Source organism: Coregonus clupeaformis, unplaced genomic scaffold (genome assembly GCF_020615455.1).
Source record: "Coregonus clupeaformis isolate EN_2021a unplaced genomic scaffold, ASM2061545v1 scaf0126, whole genome shotgun sequence".
Taxonomy (NCBI): domain Eukaryota; kingdom Metazoa; phylum Chordata; class Actinopteri; order Salmoniformes; family Salmonidae; genus Coregonus; species Coregonus clupeaformis.
Window position 1 is genome coordinate 588575 of NW_025533581.1, and position 15526 is coordinate 604100.

Consider the following 15526-nt stretch of genomic DNA (forward strand, 5'->3'; position numbering starts at 1 on the left):
CTCTCCTTCTCTCTCTCTCTCTCTCTCTCTCTCTCTCTCTCTCTCTCTCTCTCTCTCTCTCTCTCTCCTCTCTTGAGCTTCTCTCAAGGGCTGCGGCTTCATGGCAGCAATGCCAGGTAATATGAGCTTTCCTATGGAGACTAATCAATGTGCCGCCACTTTGGAAATGTCAGCCTGCCAGGAACCTTGTGTGAGACTCAGACAGAGACTCTGAGGATTTACATATAAATCAGGGTCCATAGGGTCAAAAGCAGTGCACTATATAGGGAACACGATGCCATTAGAAGAAGGAGAATTCTGTTCTGGGGAACAAGCTGTGTGTCCCATTTTTGGGTTGTGCTGATGGGGTAATATTTAGCATCTTTAGATTCATGTAGGTAAGAGTATTGGCCTAAGGAATATTAACCACACACACAACCACACATACACACATACATAAAGGACATTCCAGATGATCAATAGGACTTTAGGTGTCATTTCGGACGCAGCCTTAATGCCTTTTTTTGTTTTAACATAAAGGAAAGAGACAGTAAATGACTAAAATCTGTCTGACATAACATCACCTCTCTGGTTCAGATCTCTACTGACTGTCTGACATAACATCACCTCTCTGGTTCAGATCTCTACTGACTGTCTGACATAACATCACCTCTCTGGTTCAGATCTCTACTGACTGTCTGACATAACACCACCTCTCTGGTTCAGATCTCTACTGACTGTCTGACATAACATCACCTCTCTGGTTCAGATCTCTACTGACTGTCTGACATAACATCACCTCTCTGGTTCAGATCTCTACTGACTGTCTGACATAACATCACCTCTCTGGTTCAGATCTCTACTGACTGTCTGACATAACATCACCTCTCTGGTTCAGATCTCTACTGACTGTCTGACATAACACCACCTCTCTGGTTCAGATCTCTACTGACTGTCTGACATAACACCACCTCTCTGGTTCAGATCTCTACTGACTGTCTGACATAACATCACCTCTCTGGTTCAGATCTCTACTGACTGTCTGACATAACATCACCTCTCTGGTTCAGATCTCTACTGACTGTCTGACATAACACCACCTCTCTGGTTCAGATCTCTACTGACTGTCTGACATAACATCACCTCTCTGGTTCAGATCTCTACTGACTGTCTGACATAACATCACCTCTCTGGTTCAGATCTCTACTGACTGTCTGACATAACATCACCTCTCTGGTTCAGATCTCTACTGACTGTCTGACATAACACCACCTCTCTGGTTCAGAAGGGGTTTTAAGAAGAGAATACTGACTCGGATCGCCCTGTGTCAAGGTGACTGTGCTGACCGAGCGGATTCAACTTAAGGGCAGAAGCACCTCCCTACTTTCATCTGACTGACAGAGAGAGACAATATGGTATGGCTACCAGAGAACGAGAGAGAGAGAGAGAGAGAGAGATACAGAGGGAGGAAGAGGGAGACAGAAGGAGAGAGAGGGAGACAGAGGGAGACAGAGGGAGGCAGAGGGAGGCAGAGGGAGACAGAGGGAGACAGAGGGAGACAGAGGGAGACGGAGGGAGACGGAGGGAGACAGAGGGAGACAGAGGGAAACAGAGGGAGGCAGAGGGAGGCAGAGGGAGACAGAAGGAGAGAGAGGGAGACAGAGGGAGACAGAGATACAGAGACAGAGATACAGAGACAGAGATACAGAGACAGAGATACAGAGATACAGAGGGAGACAGAGGGAGACAGAGGGAGAGAGCTACAGAGAGAAATAACAGAGAGCTGGAACTGATAGAGCCACATAAAGCTTTCTGGCATGCAGCTAGCCTGAGCTAACTTCAGAGAGGCAGTATGTCTGTCTGTGTACCAGTCCTGTTGTAATATCTGATCTGACCAGCCTCCGGCTCTGCATCGCTATCGAGGCATGCTAAACCTACTGTAGCCCCCGCTCTCTCCCACACAGCTTGCCATGCATGCAGTACGAGATCGCATATCACACACACTGTCTCTCACACACACACATCCCACAGACGCACTTACAGACATATCACCAATACACACACACACACACAAATACACACACATGCAGACACACACAGTCATGTGTGGAGCGCCATACCCATTTACCAAAAGCAGCGGAGCATCCTCATTCAGACAGACAGGCTAGCGCTGACAAATATAGGACCTACCTCATGCAGCTGGCGCAGCGGAAAGCGGTCTCCTCACGGCAACACCACAGCCAGCCTGAGGGAGAAGAGAATTCAGGGAGAGAGAGAGAAATGATGACGTCACAATGCTTTTATCCCCTCCTCTTGTAATACAGCCCGGTGGAGCATACGTTTCAGTCCATCACAGACAGAGTATGTGCCCGAGTCGTGTGTGTGTGTGTGCGAGTGAGATTGCACGCGTGGTTCTACAAGTGTGTGTGGGTTCCACAGTTTTTAATCTCTTCCGTGGCAGTGGGCTCAGTGAGGCATGTCCTTTGGACGGCCTCCAGAACCCATTCCTTAATCCCGTTGGACGGGGTTTATTAGTCACTGGGCCAATTAACATGTCTGTCTGGGGGTCACACTGGACCACAGGGACATACTGGTCTTGGGAGGGGAGGGGAGGGGAGGAGAGGAGAGGAGAGGAGAGGAGAGGAGAGGAGAGGAGAGGAGAGGAGAGGAGAGAGGAGAGGAGAGGAGAGGAGAGGAGAGGAGAGGAGAGGAGAGGGAGAGGAGAGGAGAGGAGAGGGAGAGGAGAGGAGAGGAGAGGAGAGGAGAGGAGAGAGAGGAGAGGAGAGGAGAGGAGAGGAGAGAGGAGAGGAGAGGAGAGGAGAGGAGAGGAGAGGAGAGGAGAGGAGAGAGAGGAGAGGAGAGGAGAGGAGAGGAGAGGAGAGGAGAGGGAGAGGAGAGGGAGGAGAGGAGAGGAGAGGAGAGGAGAGGAGAGGAGAGGAGAGGAGAGGAGGAGAGGAGAGGAGAGGAGAGGAGAGGAGAGGAGAGGGAGAGGAGAGGAGAGAGGAGAGGAGAGGAGAGGAGAGGAGAGGAGAGGAGAGGAGTGTACTATGATACTTGTGTAGGCTACATTGTGAAAGGGAAGAGATTTAGACTATGCTATATTTAACACCAGACGGTGTACAGAATGACATAAGGTGACAGGGCTCAGGGCCCCAAACACAAACCACAGAGGGTTAATCTGATGGAGCAGATATTTTGTAGGTGAAGTTGCCCCTAGACCATGGTTTCCCAACTGGTGCCTTTATTTGGCCCCCAAAATGTTCAGACCAAAAAAATACGAAAAGAAAAAACATATTTGAGGGAATTTACATTCTTGGACATAAAATACTAAAAATACCAGGAAATCAGCTCCAAGTGATTTTAATTTTGGAAATCTGTTCCCAAGTATCCATTCCAAATGGCACCCAAATCCCTATATGCACTACATTTGACCAGGGCCCTATGGGGCACTATATAGAGGATAGGGTGTCATTTGGGGCACACTCCTCCCCATTCCACCCTCTGCTGTGCGCGCATGTGTGGGATACATTAGAAAGAAGAGAGAATCAGATATACTGCTGGAAAACCAAAGGAGCTGTTGAGAAAGAGAGAACTTGTATACACAGGAAGAGAAAAGGAGAGGGAATAAACAAGAGGGAGAGAGAGAGAGAAAGAGAGAGCGAGAGAGAGAGAGAGCTGGGGGAGAGAGAGAGAGCTGGGGGAGGGAGAGAGAGAGAGAGCTGGGGGAGAGAGAGAGAGCAGGGGGAGAGAGAGAGAGAGAGAGCAGGGGGAGAGAGAGAGAACAGGGGGAGCGAGAGCGCAGGGGGGAGAGAGAGAGAGAGCGAGAGCAGGGAGAGAGAGAGCGAGAGCAGGGGGAGAGAGAGAGAGAGCAGGGGGAGAGAGAGCAAGAGCAGGGGGGAGAGAGAGCAAGAGCAGGGGGAGAGAGAGAGAGAGCAGGGGGAGAGAGAGAGAGCAGGGGGAGAGAGAGAGCAGGGGGAGAGAGAGAGAGCAGGGGGGAGAGAGAGCAAGAGCAGGGGGAGAGAGAGAGAGCAGGGGGAGAGAGAGAGACCAGGGGGAGAGAGAGAGCAGGGGGAGAGAGAGAGCAGGGGGAGAGAGAGAGAGCAGGGGGAGAGAGAGAGAGCAGGGGGAGAGAGAGAGCAGGGGGAGAGAGAGAGAGAGAGCAGGGGGGGAGAGAGAGAGAGCAGGGGGAGAGAGAGAGAGCAGGGGGAGAGAGAGCAGGGGGTCTCGAGCAGGGGGAGAGAGAGAGAGAGAGGGGGAGAGAGAGAGAGCAGGGGGAGAGAGAGAGCAGGGGGAGAGAGAGAGCAGGGGAGAGAGAGAGAGCAGGGGGAGAGAGAGAGAGCAGGGGGAGAGAGAGAGAGCAGGGGGAGAGAGAGAGAGCAGGGGGAGAGAGAGAGAGCAGGGGGTGAGAGAGAGAGCAGGGGGAGAGAGAGAGAGCAGGGGGAGAGAGAGAGCAGGGGGAGAGAGAGAGAGCAGGGGGAGAGAGAGAGAGCAGGGGGAGAGAGAGAGCAGGGGGACCTCCCTGTAAGATCGGCTACCAAGAACTCTCCTCTCACCAGCTCAGTCTCCCTTTCTCTTTCTCAGACAAATGATGTCCTCATGCTGGTGAGACTGGTGGGTGCTACTGTAGCTAGCAGGAGTAGGAGCAGAGTTGGGTCTGAGTGCCGTGGTTAGCCTGGCAGGCTGGGGCGACTTGGGCGTGACAGAAACAATACAGCGCGGTCGGGCGGGTGACATAAGAGTTCCGGGGTACGTCACAGCGTCACCCTCACTATGTTCCCAGGGACGGTCCGGGGCTTAGCCCTAGACGGATTAGCCTAACAGGGGGTTACGGAATGGGCAACGTTCAGAACCATTCCAATGGAGACGCCCCAATGCCCAGGGACGCTTTCCATGAGGCAACTCTAACTGTTGGGGACCAAGAGGGGCCATTTTCAGCATTGTTGTTGGTTGGTATCAAAGTGTACTCAATCACCACCCCAAGGCTAAAAGGGAGTGGTGGCGGCGCTGGACATGTTTTAGAACTCATTTGTTTTCAGGCTTTTCACACTGTGTTGAACAATGGGAGGAACAATGTGTTTCGCAAGAGCAGACCCAACAGATGAAGAGGGGGTAACCGTAATGAAGCCACAGTCAGTGCAAATCCCATTTAGTTTTTGCTGGGCTTTTTAAATATGTTTATTGTGGTAAACAAATCACCATCTCTCCAGTCTCCAAGCAACAGAGCCACTTCAGCCACTTTAACCTTATGTATCTCATATAAACGTGATAACAGATAAATGATGAATCAATGGTAACTTCTTAATGGGCTTTTTCCACTGTGACATCAGAGCACACTGAGCAAAGCACAGCTTGAAGCAATCGGTCGGCGCCCATAGATTTCTATTCAGTGATTCAAGAGCAACAACAAAGCTCGACTTCATTTAATAAAACAGCTAAGTAATTCAATTAGGGTAAATCGAGAGAGTAGTGGGCACGAAAGCTAGTGCCCATTGGTCTCTGAACTGAGCTTCCTGAACTGAGCTTCCTGAGCCAGGGGCAAATTAAGCTTTAGATGGCCGAGGATAATTTGTCCCCAGAAAACAGCGCTGCCGTTGGCTTTTATTTCTTATCAGTCGGTTTAAGAGCAACAAGACACTCCTCCTACATTCCCTGCAGGGCAATTCCACGGTAACGGATCTATGCTGAGACTGATTATTCAATTTAAAATGTATGCCTAACAACTGATTTCAAAGTTTAACAAAGCATAGAACTCTACTCTATGCACAATGACTACTTTGAACAATTTACACAGTAAAACAAATGTACATTTACTGGAAAAACTGTGCAGATGCAGTTTGGTAACAGAATTACGGTAAAATCTCCCTCTTCTGTTACCAAACTTTGTATCTGCACAGTTTCCTGTAAATGTGTTTTTGTCAAATGTTCTGTGGAAAGTCCTTGTGCATATGGTTTGTTAAACTTTGAAATCAATGGTTTTTGTTTGGTATACATTTTAAAGTGAAGAATCTGAGTATCAGTGTAATTCCGTTACCATGGATTAGCCCTGCAACAAACTCTTTCAATCTCTGATTCCTAAAGCAGAGACTTGGCTGGGTTTCCAATTAGAGGGGAGAATCATATCAGCCCGCTGTGCCTTTGTGTTAACTCCATTCACAAAGCTTGGCGCAGAAAAAACGGATTTGCTTCACTAGCTTAGAAGTCAAAGCAGTGAAGCCATAGTTACAGAATACAGAAGTAGCCTAGTTGTCCCGCCCAGTGACAAATCCTTTATATAGTGAGGTAAGCCCACAATCATGTCTCCCAGGCTTTTAGGGTTGGTCTGATGTTGCTGCTGCAGCAGTGCTGTCAGTCAAACATCTAGCTAACCTATAGAATATATTATCTTTGTACTACTCATTCCTTTGTCTTGTACTGCCTTGCTCCAGTGATTCCAACTGTATCCACTCCATGTTGGGAGGGTTCCCTGGGGCATACCTCTGAGGTCACGCCCGGTGTGTAGGCCCTAAAGCGGGGCTATATTTAGCATCATAATCCTGTCTGTGCAACACAGAGGCCCAACGTAATAATGGTTTAGGGTGGACGGGGAAACCTGCCTCAGGCAGTATTTCAGGCAGCTGAGAATGCCAGCTATGCAGAAGAGTAGGACTCCTAGGTCACTGCGCCGCAGACACCACACCCCATAGGCCCAGGGTCTCGGCATGACCCCATCCCTCTGGAGCAGACCGTCCTGAAATGTCTCCTTCATCGAAGACAACAGCCTTCAAAAAGCGCTTCAGCTAGCTTAACCTTTATCTGTAGTTTCTGTGTATAAATAAACACAGTCTACAATCTGTTTCAGTGTGTTTCTTTCTCGGTCTTGGTGGGATCTGTGCTAATGGGATCAAAACAAGACAGAGTTCAAACTATTATTGATATAATCCTCATACTTTTTTATGAGATAGGAGTGGGTTTAGAACTTCACAGCAAACAAAACAAATCAGCTAATTTCAAAGATGTTTAAAATGCATTAGAAACCAGTTCAACACTAAAACACTACGGCTCAGGTCGCCTTAACACACAGAATATGAATGACACAATCTAATCAATCTAGTGAGGCGTAGCATTTAGCAGTGTTGGAACACAAAGACTTACAGCACAATTCACAATTATTCACACATATGTTGGGATAAAGGAAACTTGCTAACACATTTTCACTGTAAAGGGAGAAAACTATAATTGCTTTAGCTATAATTACACCATAGCACCATCAGTCTCTCTCAATGTCAAAGTCAGCATCAGCATTCAAGGAGAAGAAGAGGGAAAGAATTGACTTCCCAGATGCTTTATCAGTCTCTAGCTAATAGGCAACTGTGCTAGCTGTCATAGACGTGTAGTAACGGTTGGTTAGAAGGTGTAGTATTTCATTCAGCATCTCTAATGGACTCTGGTGTAACGTGAGAAAGGATGCCAGTATGAAAAATAAAAAATGTAATAAAAATGTATGCACTCACTAACTGTAAGTGGCTCTGGATAAGAGCTTCTGCTAAATGACTAAAATGTAAATGCCATGCAGAGCTGAGACTGTGTTATTGGTTTATGTTGTTGAATCATAAGGCATGATACGCTAGACGTCATGAGGTCTCTACATATGAATCTCCACTAGGCCTCACACAGCAGAATACAGTAATCACTTTCACACATTAGGGTACAGTAACCACTCTCACACACAGCAGGGTACAGTAACCACTCTCACACACAGCAGGGTACAGTAACCACTCTCACACATTAGGGTACAGTAACCACTCTCACACAGCAGGGTACAGTAACCACTCTCACACACTAGGGTACAGTAACCACTCTCACACATTAGGGTACAGTAACCACTCTCACACACTAGGGTACAGTAACCACTCTCACACATTAGGGTACAGTAACCACTCTCACACATTAGGGTACAGTAACCACTCTCACACAGCAGGGTACAGTAACCACTCTCACACACTAGGGTACAGTAACCACTCTCACACACTAGGGTACAGTAACCACTCTCACACACTAGGGTACAGTAACCACTCTCACACACAGCAGGGTACAGTAACCACTCTCACACACAGCAGGGTACAGTAACCACTCTCACACACTAGGGTACAGTAACCACTCTCACACAGCAGGGTACAGTAACCACTCTCACACACTAGGGTACAGTAACCACTCTCACACACTAGGGTACAGTAACCACTCTCACACAGCAGGGTACAGTAACCACTCTCACACATTAGGGTACAGTAACCACTCTCACACATTAGGGTACAGTAACCACTCTCACACATTAGGGTACAGTAACCACTCTCACACATTAGGGTACAGTAACCACTCTCACACATTAGGGTACAGTAACCACTCTCACACATTAGGGTACAGTAACCACTCTCACACACTAGGGTACAGTAACCACTCTCACACACAGCAGGGTACAGTAACCACTCTCACACACTAGGGTACAGTAACCACTCTCACACACTAGGGTACAGTAACCACTCTAACACACAGCAGGGTACAGTAACCACTCTCACACACTAGGGTACAGTAACCACTCTCACACACTAGGGTACAGTAACCACTCTCACACACTAGGGTACAGTAACCACTCTCACACACTAGGGTACAGTAACCACTCTAACACACAGCAGGGTACAGTAACCACTCTCACACACTAGGGTACAGTAACCACTCTCACACACTAGGGTACAGTAACCACTCTCACACTAGGGTACAGTAACCACTCTCACACATTAGGGTACAGTAACCACTCTCACACAGCAGGGTACAGTAACCACTCACACACAGCAGGGTACAGTAACCACTCACACACAGCAGGGTACAGTAACCACTCTCACACAGCAGGGTTGAGTAACCACTCACACAGCAGGGTACAGTAACCACTCTCACACACTAGGGTACAGTAACCACTCTCACACAGCAGGGTACAGTAACCACTCACACACAGCAGTGTACAGTAACCACTCACACACAGCAGTGTACAGTAACCACTCTCACACAGCAGGGTTGAGTAACCACTCTAACACACAGCAGGGTACAGTAACCACTCTCACACACTAGGGTACAGTAACCACTCTCACACACTAGGGTACAGTAACCACTCTCACACACTAGGGTACAGTAACCACTCACACACAGCAGGGTACAGTAACCAAGAGCCAATATAATCAATCTAGTCAATAAACACCATTGGCAGGTTTCAAAAACCCCTCTGCCCCATGCTGCTGTATACCAGCTATCCCCCTCTCCCACTTTATCACAGGGGTTAGTGCCAGTGTAGCCTAGCAGCACAGGAGGTTGGTGGCACCTTCATTGGGAGGAAGGGCTCGTGGTATTGGCTGGAGTGGAATGAGTGGAATGGTATCAAATACATCAAACACAGGGTTTCCATGTATTTGATGCCATTCTATTTGCTCCGTTCCAGCCATTATTATGAGCCGTCCACTTTTTTGTGTGTGCTGGTAGCGTCCATAATGCAAGCGACGTGGCTCGGGCCGAGACCTCAAAGTACAAGTAATTTATTTTGTAGAGCGATAGGTATAGCTGCTTCATGAGTACTTCATTATTGCTTTGTGAGTATTTCTTGAGTGCGTGTTGTTGTGCAGAAGGTGCCTGGTTTGAGCCCAGTGAGGGACAGGACCTACTCTGATACACCACATGCTAAGCGTGTCCTTCAGGCTAGGTTTCCATACAGGCCTTACTGATGTCCGACTCCAGGAGGTATTTTTATTTTGGGCATTGGCCACTCCCTGTTCCCAGGAATAATTAAAAGGAACCATCTGTGGGTGCAGCACTGTTCCCCCGGGGAACAGTCACTTGGGTGCACAATCCTAATGAGGTTTTCCTTCATGTCTGAAGATGTGCTCTGGAGGCGTGACCAAAGCGTACTTACGCTGCTGGGAAAAAAACTGGTGTTAAGCAGGTGTTAATTAAACTTCTGTACTTTGGGTTAGTTTGACCTCCAGGTGCAAATTAAATTCCTTCAGATAAGGAAGCAGATGGGTTGAAAGACTTTTCAAAGCCAGTCACACAATATTATGATATTCCTACTAGAGCAAGACTTGTGCATTGCATCAGTGATGTTTTGAATTGGAGACCATTTTGACTTCAGTGCAACATCAGCCTCCAGCAGTGACAAGGCTACTGGTGGCTGTGGTTAGTGAAAGCTTGATATCAGTCAAACCAAGCCTTGCCCTTTAGATAACAGGCACAGGAGAAAGCACGAGATAGCTTCTTCACAGTGTAATGGTTATTTGTCTACATCGCATTCAGTCACCCAAATCACAGGCCAGACTCGCCCCCAGTCCATCCATTCCACTCTGCAGCGGTGTCGTCTACATGACCATCAGCCTCCAGGGTGTGTGTGTGTGTGTGTGTGTGTGTCACTCACAGCATTAGAGCTCTGTTTCCAAGGCTGGGCTTCAACCCTGGCAGGAAGCAATATCACCAGAGTGTGTCTGGATACTGAGAGTACGGAGGTTTTCCTTTACTCTGCATTTAGGCCTAGTGTGTTAATATTACACTGCACCAGCCCCCTCAGGCTTGTGCAGTGGAGGAGATCTTTGTGGGCTATTCTCAGCCTTGTCTCAGGGTACTAAGTTGGTGGTCTGTTGATATCCCTCTAGTGGTGTGGGGGCTGTGCTTTGGCAAAGTGGGTGGGGTTATATCCTGCCTGGTTGGCCCTGTCCGGGGGTATCGTCGGACGGGGCCACAGTGTCTCCTGACCTCCCCTGTCTCAGCCTCCAGTATCTATGCTGCAATAGTCTATGTGCCAGGGGGCTAGGGTCAGTCTGTTACAGTGAGGGAAAAAAGTATTTGATCCCCTGCTGATTTTGTACGTTTGCCCACTGACAAAGACATGATCAGTCTATAACAGGGTTCTTCAATTCCGGTCCTGGAGGGCCGAAACACCTCTGTTTTTCATCCTCTCCTTCTAATCAGGGGCTAATTCAGACCTGGGACACCAGGTGAGTGCAATTAACTACCAGGTAGTAATAAAAAACAGAAGTGTTTCGGCCCTCCAGGACCGGAATTGAAGAACCCTGGTCTATAATTTTGCAGATAGCATTACTGGGTGATCTGAAAAGTCATAGTCAATCGGTCAATAATATAATAATACTTTTAGCAAAAATGTTTATTTTTAATTCACAATCTGTAGAAGCAATGAGAATAGAAAGGTTCAGAACTTTTGTAAAACATCACAGTACGGTTGAAATATATATGGCAAATAGAAATCCTATATGGATGGTGTTAAGAGATAGATGGGAGGTATTGAATGGAGTTGAAGGATGGGACTAATAACAAATAACAACAAATAATAACAAATAATAACAAGATAACTAATAATGTAAGCATACTGTGTCCATAATAAGTATATGGGTTGTATGTTGGGAGCTTTTGGGAAAGAGCACAGTTAGAAAGATATGGCATATAGAAGCAAACCGGATGGACATCATGAAAATGATTGGAGAGGTTGAGAGTAGAAGAAGTTCAGGAGCAAAAAAATAATATATATATATATAATTATTGTAAACTTGACTGTGTCCATAAGGTGTAGATAGTAAGTATAGGCTGGAAGTAGAGGCCTGGGCATTGTTGTTCACTAATTTACCCCAAGTAGGGAAAGGATGGCGGGGTTGAAAAACTAATAAAGGGGAGTATATATATAAAGAACATGGGGGATTGGAAGTGATGCAGACAATTACATTGATAGAAGTTACAATCTATCTGCAATATTAAGCTGATCTACCCCCCCCAAAAAATAAATAACATGATCAGTCTATAATTTTAATGGTAGGTTTATTTGAACAGTGAGAGACAGAATAACAACAACAAAATCCAGAAAAACGCATGTCAAAAATGTTATAAATTGATTTGCAGGGAAATAAGTATTAGACCCCTCTGCAAAACATGACTTAGTACTTGGTGGCAAAACCCTTGTTGGCAATCACAGAGGTCAGACGTTTCTTGTAGTTGGCCACCAGGTTTGCACACATCTCAGGAGGGATTTTGTCCCACTCCTCTTTGCAGATCTTCTCCAAGTCATTAAGGTTTCGAGGCTGACATTTGGCAACTCGAACCTTCATCTCCCTCCACAGATTTTCTATGGGATAAAGGTCTGGAGACTGGCTAGGCCACTCCAGGACCTTAATGTGCTTCTTCTTGAGCCACTCCTTTGTTGCCTTGGCCGTGTGTTTTGGGTCATTGTCATGCTGGAATACCCATCCACGACCCATTTTCAATGCCCTGGCTGAGGGAAGGAGATTCTCACCCAAGATTTGACGGTACATGGCCCCGTCTATCGTCCCTTTGATGCGGTGAAGTTGTCCTGTACCCTTAGCAGAAAAACACCCCCAAAGCATAATGTTTCCACCTCCATGTTTGACGGTGGGGATGGTGTTCTTGGGGTCATAGGCAGCATTCTTCCTCCTCCAAACACGGCGAGTTGAGTTGATGCCAAAGAGCTTGATTTTGGTCTCATCTGACCACAACACTTTCACCCAGTTCTCCTCTGAATCATTCAGATGTTCATTGGCAAACTTCAGACGGCCCTGTATATGTGCTTTCTTGAGCAGGGGGACCTTGCGGGCGCTGCAGGATTTCAGTCCTTCACGGCGTAGTGTGTTACCAATTATTTTCTTGGTGACTATGGTCCCAGCTGCCTTGAGATCATTGACAAGATCCTCCCGTGTAGTTCTGGGCTGATTCCTCACCGTTCTCATGATCATTGCAACTCCACGAGGTGAGATCTTGCATGGAGCCCCAGGCCGAGGGAGATTGACAGTTATTTTGTGTATCTTCCATTTGCGAATAATCACACCAACTGTTGTCACCTTCTCACCAAGCTGCTTGGCGATGGTCTTGTAGCCCATTCCAGCCTTGTGTAGGTCTACAATCTTGTCCCTGACATCCTTGGAGAGCGAGTGTGCTCCTAATCTCAACTTGTTACCTGTATAAAATACACCTGGGAGCCAGAAATCTTTCTGATTGAAAGGGGGTCAAATACTTATTTCCCTCATTAAAATGCAAATCAATTTATAACATTTTTTACATGCGTTTTTCTGGACTTTTGTTGTTGTTATTCTGTCTCTCACTGTTCAAATAAACCTACCATTACAATTATAGACTGATCATTTCTTTGTCAGTGGGCAAACGTACAAAATCAGCAGGGGATCAAATACTTTTATTTCCCTCACTGTATATCTGGTGTTATTCTCCTGTCTTATCCGGTGTGATTTTAAGTATGCTCCCTCTAATTCTCTCTATCTCCCGTACAGGACCTGAGCCATAGGACCATGCCTCAGGACTACCTGGCCTGATGACTCCTGGCTGTCCCCAGTCCACCTGGTCATGCTGCTGCTCCAATTTCAACTCTTCTGCCTGCGGTTATGGAACCCTGGCCTCTTCACCGGACATGCTACCTTGTCCCAGACCTTCTGTTTTCAACTCTCTCTCTCTCTATCGCACCTGCTATTTCAACCTCTAAATGCCCGGCTATGAAAAGCCATGTGACATTTACTCCTGATGTACTGACCTGTTGCAACCTCTACAACCACTGTGATTATTATTTGACCCTGCTGGTCATCTATGAACGTTTGAACATCTTGGAGAAAAATCTGCCCTTAATGGCCATGTACTGTTATAATCTCCACCCGGCACAGCCAGAAGGGGACTGGCCACCCCTCAGAGCCTGGTTCCTCTCTAGGTTTCTTCCTATGTTTCTGTCTTTCTAGGGAGTTTTTCCTAGCCACCGTGCTTCTACATCTGCATTGCTTGCTGTTTGGGGTTTTAGGCTGGGTTTCTGTATAAGCACTTTGTAACATCTGCTGATGTAAAAAGGGCTTTATAAATACATTTGATTGATTGATTGATTGATAAAAGCATAGACTTCCAGTCATTGCGCTAACGCTAGTTAGCAATTGCGCTAGTGCTAGTCAAAAACGTCCTTCAAACTGCACGCAGAAACATAAAAATGGTATCCAACAAAATCCTGAAGTATCCCTTTCAAGAGATAAGTCACGACTGGTTGCAAGCAGGCAATCTCCTCCACCAGTAATGTGAAGGACATCTGTCTGACTCTGAAAGCATTAGGCAGCTATTCCAGTCATCCTCGGAAAGAAAAACACATTGTTTATCATTGGCTGAGTGCGGTCCTCTGTTATAAGTCAATGATACAAGCAGTGAGGTTACGCCCTGGACATCACTGTGGAGACCAGTGAGGAGATCAGTGACAGTGACTGGGGAGAGGAGACTTCCCTCTGCATGTGGTGTGGCCTAGTGTCTTAATATTACACTGCACCAGCCCCCTCGGGCTCGTGCATTGGAGGAGATCTTTGTGGGCTCAGTTGGTAGAGCATGGCGCTTGCAACGCCAGGGTTGTGGGTTCGTTTCCCACGGGGGGCCAGTATGAAAATGTATGCACTCACTAACTGTAAGTCGCTCTGGATAAGAGCGTCTGCTAAATGACTAAAATGTCAAATGTAAAAAATGTGTGGCCAGCAGTCTCACACAGTGACTGAGGAGAGAAGACTTCCCTCTGCGTGTGGTGTGGCCAGCAGTCTCACACAGTGACTGGGGAGAGGAGACTTCCCTCTGCGTGTGGTGTGGCCAGCAGTCTCACACAGTGACTGGGGAGAGGAGACTTCCCTCTGCGTGTGGTGTGGCCAGCAGTCTCACACAGTGACTGAGGAGAGAAGACTTCCCTCTGCGTGTGGTGTGGCCAGCAGTCTCACACAGTGACTGGGGAGAGGAGACTTCCCTCTGCGTGTGGTGTGGCCAGCAGTCTCACACAGTGACTGGGGAGAGGAGACTTCCCTCTGCGTGTGGTGTGGCTAGCAGTCTCACACAGTGACTGGGGAGAGGAGACTTCCCTCTGCGTGTGGTGTGGCCAGCAGTCTCACACAGTGACTGGGGAGAGGAGACTTCCCTCTGCGTGTGGTGTGGCCAGCAGTCTCACACAGTGACAGTAAACACAAGACCACCTGAGCTACCAATCCCCCCCAGGTGTTGTCGCACTGCCTCTTCCCAACCTGTATATACTCTACCCCCTTGAGAAAGACAACACCCGTCCTCTGCCACCTTTGATGTCTGCCGGCCTCTGTCTCTCTTCACAGCCCAGGCTGGAGGAGATATCTCAGCCATAAAGCCTATTGGCATTCCAATAGGTGATAGCAGCACCATGGTAAACAATGTGAACATTGCTCCCTGACAAGGCCAGCTACTGTTTGGGCCATAGTGCACTTAATCTCGAAACCTAGAACTAAAATCTTGCGTAATCGTGTCAGATACCATTTATGTTCCGTATTCTGTCCACGGGAGATTATAGTGCACTAGGCAAACAAGGTTAGATTGCTATAGCAACATCTCTAAAAATATTCTGACCAACATATTTTGCAAGAGCAATTAGCCTACAGTAGCCTACTTTAACTTGCCTTTAACTTGTTCACTTATAAGGCCTAACTACTTTAGATGGAAAGAGCATTTCAATGACTCTGTAGAAATAAATAGT

The 15526-nt window shown here is 47.3% G+C and overlaps 1 protein-coding gene across 4 annotated transcripts in view; it reads right to left on the reverse strand.

Annotated features, from left to right (window-relative positions):
• Window positions 1-15526, reverse strand: part of LOC121550240 (oxysterol-binding protein-related protein 8) — a 176387-nt gene that overhangs the window by 157909 nt on the left and 2952 nt on the right. For all 4 annotated transcript variants that reach the window (XM_045213597.1, XM_045213601.1, XM_045213598.1 and 1 more), the window contains exon 2: window positions 2170-2224. The gene's annotated coding sequence lies outside the window, so the exon portion shown is untranslated. The remainder of the gene's footprint in view (window positions 1-2169; window positions 2225-15526) is intronic.